Source organism: Palaemon carinicauda, chromosome 25, assembly GCF_036898095.1.
Source record: "Palaemon carinicauda isolate YSFRI2023 chromosome 25, ASM3689809v2, whole genome shotgun sequence".
Classification (NCBI taxonomy): domain Eukaryota; kingdom Metazoa; phylum Arthropoda; class Malacostraca; order Decapoda; family Palaemonidae; genus Palaemon; species Palaemon carinicauda.
Genome location: NC_090749.1, coordinates 84,994,959 through 85,004,502, shown reverse-complemented (window position 1 = coordinate 85,004,502; position 9,544 = coordinate 84,994,959). Strand labels below are relative to the sequence as shown.

General features: G+C 34.7%; 1 protein-coding gene and 2 long non-coding RNA genes across 5 annotated transcripts in view; all 3 read right to left on the bottom strand.

Annotated features, from left to right (window-relative positions):
* Positions 1-9,544, bottom strand: part of LOC137618681 (pro-epidermal growth factor-like) — an 835,493-nt gene that overhangs the window by 469,049 nt on the left and 356,900 nt on the right. The gene's annotated exons all lie outside the window — the stretch shown is intronic.
* On the bottom strand, positions 344-2,667 carry LOC137619261 (uncharacterized). Its single transcript, XR_011039878.1, has 2 exons — positions 1,827-2,667; positions 344-1,362 (listed from the first exon to the last, which is right to left on the bottom strand). It is a non-coding gene; the product is annotated as an uncharacterized lncRNA (long non-coding RNA).
* Positions 8,213-9,544, bottom strand: part of LOC137619260 (uncharacterized) — a 1,997-nt gene continuing 665 nt past the window's right edge. The window contains exon 2 of the long non-coding RNA XR_011039877.1: positions 8,213-9,231. This is a non-coding gene — a long non-coding RNA (uncharacterized lncRNA). The remainder of the gene's footprint in view (positions 9,232-9,544) is intronic.

Genomic DNA, 9,544 nt, shown 5'->3' with positions numbered 1-9,544 from the left:
GAGCAGTAGGACTCTTAAGCAAACTCCTTGCAGCATCTAAGGTACTAGAAGTGAAAGAGACAGTATCTTCAAGGAAGGCTAACATTTCATTGAGTTTATCAATATAAGATTCACAATTCGCCAATTCCACTGTAAGTTTATCACTACTTTCTTCCTCTTGCCATATCAAGGCTTGAATTTTGCTATCATGGTCCCTCAAGTCATCAAGATACGATTTAAACTTAGCTTTGAGGACATGTTTCTCAGAGGTGGTTTTAGTTTGGAGTAAAATCTTATTGTTATAATACTTTGTCACTTGTCCTCGGATATATTTCCGACTATTGATTAAAAGAGACAAATTAGACATGATTACAAACTTTTATTTTTTCTGTAACAAAACCTCAAACAATCTTTCATCAATTTAAATAGATGATTTAAACCTACTGTATTTAAATGTACCGAATCTCTATACAACCTCTGGTTATCTAATCTCCCCTGGCTTTCCACCCTAAACAGAAAATCTTTACACTTTAAACCTAGTACAAACTTATTGAAATAGCGTCTAAGTAATTTATAGTGTTCTGTAAGAGGGGCATCAAACCTATTCCTGTTTACATGAAACCTCAGCTCTACTTGCGAGGCAATAAGGCAAGTATTTGGTAGTTTTTCACGAACCAAGATATAAAATGCTCTGCAATTTTCTTTGACTAAGGATAAGTCTATGTCAGCTTTTAAGTCATTACCTCCCAGATATACAATTAAATAGTCAGGATTATAAGATATCAAAGGATCTAAAAGACTAGTATTGTTAAGAAAGATGGAAAATGTGGCACCTCTCCAACCAAAAAATGACACTTCAAATTTCACATTATCAATTTTTATTTCTGATCCCTCAAATCTCCTTTCGAGATCAGAAACATATGAATGTCCAAAGACTGCCAATTTCATAACAACCACAGATCAGTCAATGTCATCCAAGAAAATGTTGACGACAAAAATGAACAGTACAAAATAGAATAATAAAATTTCAAATACAGAACAAGCCCAAAAACCACTCCTACTCTCATCCAAACCAAGCAACCAAACCGAACTCCTTATTTGCAATCCTGTCACGGTCGCCATCTTGAAAAAAGTTATCTATACAGGAAATTTTAGTAATAAAACTCAAACAAAATAAAACTCTTAAATTTAATTAAAGGTTTCAGAATAGTTTTTTTTAAATTTAGGTTAAATATTTCTAAATTTCTTGAAAGGATGTTCGGTTTGGGTAACTATAAAAATCGTTTGAGAGTATCCTTAGGAGGACCGACCTTGTGTCAAAGGGTAACGACAAGGGGGTGAAAGTTTCGGTCCTTCCCAATTTCCCGCAACTTCAAGAGAGCCCTGAAGAAAAACAAACAAACATTCTATTACCCCCTAATAATAATAAACTTAAATAGTAACGACAAGGGGGTAACAACTGCAAAAACCTAAATTAGCATAAACACATCTCGAAAAATAAAATAAAGAATTAGAGTTAAAGGATCCTTCAAAAACTTATATTTATATATAGGAACATTACTTCCATGAAGCTGATCCTAGAAATTAGATTTTCGAGATGTTAAAATAAACGAATAGTATCCGAAGATAAAACAAATTACTTACAAATTATTATGTAGTTTTTTATGCTTCAATAGGTATATATTTAGTTTAATAAGATATGTTAATATGAATCAGTAAATATAACGATTAAATTCAGGACTATTAAGCAAGTTTGCAAATAAGTGTGCCATCATTTCCATTGGTGAAATGATAAGAAGGCTAGGATCACTTTAGAAATAGACACCCATCATTTCGTTGTGACGTACCTTAAAGCCTTATCGGCACCTCGGAAGTTCGGCAATAAATGAAGTATATCCTGTGTCTAAGATGGTAAGAGACATGTCTTCGTTGCTGGCAAGACTTGAGCAGGAGTGGTGATTTGGGCACAGTTCGTTGTAATTAGCCGTCCATTATTAATATAACCGTCGAGCTTGAAAGACAAGCAACCGGCTCTATGTTGATTCCACCAACCAAACCAACTAACTGCCTGCAGTGACTGGTACGAATTTTCCAAACGGACTCCACTACGACTGTCTCAGCTGCTCAGCGTTTCCTTTCCTCGGAAAACAAAAGAAACAAACAGTAGTAACTGCTCGTTAACAGTTGTTATACCTTCGAGACTTAAAAGGTGTTTACCGTCACAACGAAAATATAATTACATATTCCCTTTATAAGCTCGAAATAAACATAGAAAAACTCAATTAAATTTACTAAATTATACTAATGATTACATTACTCAAATTAACAATAATTAAACCAAATATTAAACCTTTAAGAACGCATTATATAAGAACAATGATAAATAGAAGAAAAACATAAGTGATGTAATAATTTTACATCATTTTCAACACTCCAGGGAAGGGATTCAGTCTTTTTACAAAACATGTAAAAAGTTGAATTTAAAATGAAAACATGCATATTTACAATTACATATTTACAAAGTTATCAAACCATCTCAGTCTTGGAGCACATGCCTAGTCCTTTTCTCTGACTCGACTGCTGCCCTTCTCCTTGACCTTCCTCTAAATTTAGGTTTGGCATCTAATTCCTCATTAACTGAAGGATTGATCTCTTCAGCAATATCAGGTTTTAAAAGAGGGACGAGACTGGTTATATGCCTTTTCACCAGCTCATTTGTTTTACCTTTCAAAACGATAGCATTAGTCACCTCACCACTTGTATTCTTAATTACCTCTGTAATTTTTCCCATAGGATAGTTAAGGGGTTTTACATGAGTCTCTTTGATTAAAACAATATCACCTACATTAAGATGCTGATGATGACAAGGATGATATCGGTCCTTCTTATCAACTGCCTGTTTTATTAGGGTAGCTAAAAACTCCGAATGATAATTGTCTATGAGATTTTTTCTGATTGCATTTAGTTTTTGATAATTATTCTTTATCCTTTCTGACGGGGTGGTACCAAGAATGTATTCAAGATCAATCTCAGGATCAGGCTGTAGATCAGGAATGACATTGATGGATAAGAGATCATAGCCATGAATAAGCCTTTCCGGAGTGATAGGGTGAGGAACAGGCTCATTGCTCGAATCCCTTAATGCCTCTTTAAAAGCAATTGGTCGCTTATTCACCAAGTGACAAGTTTGACTAACAACAAATTCAAAATCTCTAAATTCTAGAACATTTGTACCAATGGACTTATTTATCAAATGTTTGACCATCTTTATACATATCTCTACCAAAGAACCCATCTGACTGCAGCCTTTAAAATACCGATCAAATTTTATCGATTGTACACCAGCCTCATCAAAATGCATCTGGGTTTCAGGATCTTTAAGAAAATCCATTATGATGTTACCTCCTGCTACTATCTGTGTGCCTAAGTCACTTACACAAAACTGTGGCAATCCATAATCAAACGTGTGAAGCATAAAAGAACGAAGGAATTCTTTAACAGACATATCCACGCAAATCTTCAAATTGACTGCTCGAGTAAACATACAGGTAAGGCAAAGAACCCACACTTTAAGCTTTCTATGTTCCTGTTTAACAGTATAAGGACCAAAGTAATCTATGTACACATACCCAAAAGGAATCTCAGAAGGATGCAATCTAACATCACGATATGGGGACTGATTCAGTTTCACAGGACGACCATTATACCTTTTGCACGTAACATAATCCTTAAGGACATTTTTAACAACTGAGAAATAGTGAGGTATCCAAAACTCTTTCCGCAGCTCTGCTAAAAGTGAATAACATCCAGCATGTTTCAGCCTTACATGCAAATCAAGAATTATCAACTTTGTTAACTCACTATGCTTGTGCAAAAGAATAGGGAAATAGCATCTTTCACCCTCTTTCCACCGATCACATTTGCTTCTCACCCTCAGAATTCCAACCTGATCAGGATAAACATTAAGCTGACTGACAAGATTAGGTATGTTCCTGACCCTTTTCAAATCAGACCCAAAATAATCAAAGACTTCAGGGAAATAGACAAGCTGATCTTTCAAAATGATGTGCATAACAGCCTCTTTGTAATACCCAGATTCAATAACCATCAAATCCTTACAAGTTGGTCTGTTCAACTTTGTGCGAGCCTTCCACTTATTCCAACATCTCAGAACCCTAGCAATTACAGCCACTAAATGGCGAAAGTCAGAATATCTGTTTGGAGAAACTAGATATTCAGATGATATGGAAAGTTTATTGCACTGTATATTATAAGTACCAACGTCTTTGCTTTCAACATTATCATCATTGATCTTGAATAAAGGATTCGGGATGGTGAAACTCAGTACATTTTGACTTATTGCTACATCACTTGACTGAATTTGTGGTCCTGAGAAATAGTTAGTTTTCTTGAGTTGTTTGTATGATAAACATCTAGTTATGCAATCCCCAGGATTATTCTGCCCACTTGTGAAGGTAAAGTTCACAGGGAAGATTTCACAAAGCTGATTTATACGATGTAACCTATTCAATATAAAATTGGATTTTCCCTGCATTTTATCAAGTTTACTAGCATAGGAATTTACCCAAGTTAACGCTACCAAACTATCAGAATACAAAGTCAGTGCTTTAATATTAATGGGAATGACACATGCAGGACCAGACAGTTCTTTATAAAGTTCCATAAGCATCTCTGTACCTAAACTAATAGCCTGCAACTCCAGGGAAGGGATTGATTTAGTCTTCAAATTTGTGTTCACAATTCTGTTTTTGGCCAATACAAAACTAACCTTACCTGTATCTATATTCTCAATATAAAGTACGGCTCCATACATGAGACTACTTGCATCAACACAAGCTAGTATGCATCTCTTTCCCCTACAAACCGTTCTACCATAATTTCTGGAGTTGCATTAGCTTGTCTTGAAATACAGTTCCACTCTTTCATTCGCTCTTGTGACAATGGATCATCCCATCCAAGTGATTTGTCACACTGTAAGCCATGCATAAAAACTCTAGATCTGTTAAAAACTGGTCCATTGAAATTATATAAATCAAAAGTAAAGGCTATCGACCTGAGAATTAAACGTTTTGTATTGGCTGATCCCTCAAGAGCAATAGGTCTAGTTGACAATATATCATCTTGCCTATGCCACTGCAAGCCTAAAAGTTTAACTTTACTATCAGTTTTGTTTTCAAGACCAGCATCAATATCCTCCTGAAGTGAACTATCATTAGTAACAATTTGTTGTATTTCCATCTTATAGGGCTCAAAAATAGATGGCAATAACTGATAAGCCCATTTCAAAGTTGATGAATCACTACAAGTGAAAGCACCATTATCCATATAAAATAATTGATAAATCAACCTTTTCAAACATACAACCTCCTCACAATTCCCTTCAGTATCCAGGACCAAAATCTTGTATAAACTCAACATCAAAATTGTTGGTGAACATCGTAATCCAAAACTCAATCGCACATTCTTATACCCCACAAGAGAAAAATCTCCTTTCTTTACATTACAATACCAAAGAAATAGTAATTTATTCTGATCAGAGGGATTCAGCTCTATTTGGTTAAAAGCTTTCCGGATGTCAAAGCATAGAAGCTTAGACCCAAATCTCAGGTGTAAAAGAGCTGAAGCAATCTTTTGGTTTAAACAAGGTCCAGAATGTATACTCTGATTATGACTAACAGTAGCTGGCTTAGACAAATCTTTTTCACAAATATTCGAGAGAAAAACTACTCTACACTTAGTGGTCTCCCTGTTTAGTTTAAACACACCCATGTGCGGTAAGAAACTATGCTCAGGATGTTCCTCCATATACTGATCCAAATTTGGAATCCTCTGTATTATACCAAGTTGTTCTTGTTCTTTAATGGCATCATCCATCAAATGTAAATGAAGCTCATTCTTTCTTAACTTTTTTAAGTTGATTTTAGCACAGCTTTAGCAGGATTGTAATTCCTACCAAGAAGATGAGATACTTTACTGTTCCATAAAAGAGGCATGGATATCCTGCCCCTTTCAGTACGAACAGAATGATTCAAAGCAAATCTAACAAGTTGATCATTGACCTTTTGAAGAGCAGTTTTCGAATTCTAATTGGTCATAGTTTAATACCTTCTTCTCATCATATTTCATGAGAACTTCGTTTGCAGCTTAATTCAATTCAGTCTCCGAAATACTTCCATCATCTTTCAACACTGCAAAATTTGATTCAACATCAAGAGTTACCTCCTCTTCCATAAAGTCTGAATCATCACACAAGATGCTTGAACCAAAGCCTACATAGACAACAGAAGACTCTACAGACAAATAAGTAGAAATGTCCGAATTATTACCATTGTATGAGGCATAATTTAAATCAGGTAAGTATTTCAAATTAGAAATAGTGTTCTGCAGGTTACCCAATAGCATAACCCCTAGAGCACATTGACTATAGACAGAGGGAATCGGCTGACCAAAATTTACCATTGAGCTCAAAAGACAATACATAGAATTTGTACCTAATATGAAATCAATGTTATTGATCTCCTCCTGATGGTTTAACAATTTATTGTCTGCCAAGACATAGCCTTTCTCAATAAACGCAGTTGTAATCCTAGAAAGCTGTGGAAGTTTCAAATTTATATCAATAGATGGTACACAAAGTGCTTCAATCTTGAACCTTTCCTTACCTATCTCTACCTCTACTTCCACAAGCTTAGTTACATACTGCTTACTCGAGTTAAAACCGTTAACAGTCAAATGTACCCTTTCTTTTAACACCTTGAGATTACTAGTATTGGCTACAGCTTCCGTAATAAAATTAGTCTGGCAACCACTGTCTACAAGACACCTAATCTCGACCCGGTTACTTAGGTAACAAGTAAAAGTAGGCAAAATTGACTCTGTACTGGTAGTCCGTAAAGCACCTACTGATAGAATCATGCCACTAGAAACCTCCTCTTTGGGAGCAGATTTATAGTTTTTCCCTTTTTTGGACACTTTTTGACTGAGAGGTAACAGGGGTTGCTTCGATTTTATTGGTGGCACCCAGTAAACTCCTTTCTTCATTTCCATTTATACACAGATAGGTAAAATGCCATTTTCCACAATGAAAACATTTCTTTCGAAAAACAAAATTACAATATTCGGTGGAATGATTGGCTTTAGCGCACTTTAAACATCCTCCAATTTCCTTCAATTTGTCAACTTTGGCCTTTGGACTATCATAATACTTACACTTATAGATAGGATGAGAAGAGTCTCTTTCCTTGTCTAAAGCACATAAAGTACACTTAACTGAAGGCCCGTTAGTCTTGCTAAAATTGACATTAATAACCAAATTTGTTGTTGAAGATTTGATATTAAAACCTTTAGAATGATTCTTTGAATGGAAATTCTGGGTAGCTAATGAATATCGTTCTGCTGCCTCAAAAAATTTATCCTTTATTTCATCCAATGAAGGTCTGGTCTTATTTGTTATGATAGTCAACTGATTTTTGAAAGTATCATTCAAACCTTGCCAAAAGAAATAATTCAAAAAGTCATTAGTTTCATTTTTTTGCAACTTAACAGATTCAATACAGTTTTTCATCTGACTAATATAGGAAAATGGATCTGTGCTGTACGTTAATCTCATCTCTGCTATTTGTTTAATAGTATTGAATTTCTGCAGCGAACCAGAAGCCTAAGCTACTAACAAAAGTTCCTTGGCATCATTATAAGTCTGTTTATCCCCTTCAAGTGAACTCAACAAAACGGAAGCACGCCCCGAAACTTGTTGCTTTAACAACAACAACTTATCCCTATCCTTAAGCTGAAAGGAGCCTGTGGTATCCTCAAACTCTGTTAAGAATTTGTTTATATTTTCCCCTTCAGTGCTACTGAAAGTAGGAAGGGGAGCAGTAGGACTCTTAAGCAAACTTCTTGCAGCATCTAAGGTACTAGAAGTGAAAGAGACAGTATCTTCAAGGAAGGCTAACATTTCATTGAGTTTATCAATATAAGATTCACAATTCACCAATTCCACTGTAAGTTTATCACTACTTTCTTCCTCTTGCCATATCAAGGCTTGAATTTTGCTATCATGGTCCCTCAAGTCATCAAGATACGATTTAAACTTAGCTTTGAGGACATGTTTCTCAGAGGTGGTTTTAGTTTGGAGTGAAATCTTATTGTTATAATACTTTGTCACTTGTCCTCGGATATATTTCCGACTATTGATTAAAAGAGACAAATTAGACATGATTACAAACTTTTATTTTTTCTGTAACAAAACCTCAAACAATCTTTCATCAATTTAAATAGATGATTTAAACCTACTGTATTTAAATGTACCGAATCTCTATACAACCTCTGGTTATCTAATCTCCCCTGGCTTTCCACCCTAAACAGAAAATCTTTACACTTTAAACCTAGTACAAACTTATTGAAATAGCGTCTAAGTAATTTATAGTGTTCTGTAAGAGGGGCATCAAACCTATTCCTGTTTACATGAAACCTCAGCTCTACTTGCGAGGCAATAAGGCAAGTATTTGGTAGTTTTTCACGAACTAAGATATAAAATGCTCTGCAAATTTCTTTGACTAAGGATAAGTCTATGTCAGCTTTTAAGTCATTACCTCCCAGATATACAATTAAATAGTCAGGATTATAAGATACCAAAGGATCTAAAAGACTAGTATTGTTAAGAAAGATGGAAAATGTGGCACCTCTCCAACCATAAGATGACACTTCAAATTTCACATTATCAATTTTTATTTCTGATCCCTCAAATCTCCTTTCGAGATCAGAAACATATGAATGTCCAAAGACTGCCAATTTCATTACAACCACAGATCAGTCAATGTCATCCAAGAAAATGTTGACGACAAAAATGAACAGTACAAAATAAAATAAGAAAATTTCAAATACAGAACAAGCCCAAAAACCACTCCTACTCTCATCCAAACCAAGCAACCAAACCGAACTCCTTATTTGCAATCCTGTCACGGTCGCCATCTTGAAAAAGTTAATCTATACAGGAAATTTTAGTAATAAAACTCAAACAAAATAAAACTCTTAAATTTAATTAATGGTTTCAGAAGTTTTTTTTTTAATTTTAGGTTAAATATTTCTAAATTTCTTGAAAGGATGTTCGGTTTGGGTAACTATAAAAATCGTTTGAGAGTATCCTTAGGAGGACCGACCTTGTGTCAAAGGGTAACGACAAGGGGGTGAAAGTTTCGGTCCTTCCCAATTTCCCGCAACTTCAAGAGAGCCCTGAAGAAAAACAAACAAACATTCTATTACCCCCTAATAATAATAAACTTAAATAGTAACGACAAGGGGGTAACAACTGCAAAAACCTAAATTAGCATAAACACATCTCGAAAAATAAAATAAAGAATTAGAGTTAAAGGATCTTTCAAAATCTTATATTTATATATAGGAACATTACCTCCATGAAGCTGATCCTAGAAATTAGATTTTCGAGATGTTAAAATAAACGAATAGTATCCGAAGATAAAACAAATTACTTACAAATTATTATGTAGTTTTTTATGCTTCAATAGGTATATATTTAGTTTAATAA